The sequence below is a fragment of the Penaeus monodon genome, chromosome 20, assembly GCF_015228065.2.
Source record: "Penaeus monodon isolate SGIC_2016 chromosome 20, NSTDA_Pmon_1, whole genome shotgun sequence".
In the NCBI taxonomy this organism is placed as follows: Eukaryota; Metazoa; Arthropoda; class Malacostraca; order Decapoda; family Penaeidae; genus Penaeus; species Penaeus monodon.
Window position 1 is genome coordinate 19,042,772 of NC_051405.1, and position 703 is coordinate 19,043,474.

Genomic DNA, 703 nt, shown 5'->3' on the forward strand with positions numbered 1-703 from the left:
ATACCACTAATGGCCTAAGATGATGTGGAAAAATTTCAGTAAATAAAGAAATAATGAGGTTTATTGAAATCACTGTGACTTGTTAGGAGGGTACCTGGTGTAAAGGGGACATCTGAAGCTGCACAGTAACTGGCAATTGACAGCAAATGTCTTGAAATCAGCACTATTCTGCATTTCTCAGGTACTTTAATACCACAATAAAATGGATATTGCTTCTTAAAAAGAATGTACATGGAAATGAACTAATACTATATACTCTTAAACCAAACTGACCTGTCATTAAAAACAAAGAACTTGTCTATTTATAATTTATTTAATATCCACTGACTGCTTCTGATTACATACAAAAGACATACGAGTCAATTTAACAATCTTTCTTAAAGAAAAATGTAAAAAATACAGACAGACTCAATGTTCCCCTCCAACAAGGAAAGGATTATACAAAGAAAAATGTACAAGTAACTGTTGAATACTTACATTTTCTCAAACATTTTTGTATACTCATGGACAACAAGGATGCAATTAGAGTAATGAAGTCCGATAAAATTTAATTTTAGCTTGCAACTTCTGCTATGGATACTATGATGAATCTACTATGAAATCCAAAATAATGGTTACAAATATTGGCATTAAAACAATGCTTCTTTATAGCATCCTTAATCAGGTATGAAATAGTTTGTAGCCCCTTTGGCCCCCCCCCCAA

At 32.4% G+C, this 703-nt stretch overlaps 1 protein-coding gene across 1 annotated transcript in view; it reads right to left on the minus strand.

Moving 5' to 3' along the window:
* Nucleotides 1–294: 294 nt before the first annotated feature.
* Nucleotides 295–703, minus strand: part of LOC119585677 (U1 small nuclear ribonucleoprotein A-like) — a gene marked incomplete at its 5' end in the record, with an annotated part of 2,562 nt that continues 2,153 nt past the window's right edge. The window contains 1 exon segment of the mRNA XM_037934352.1: nt 295–701.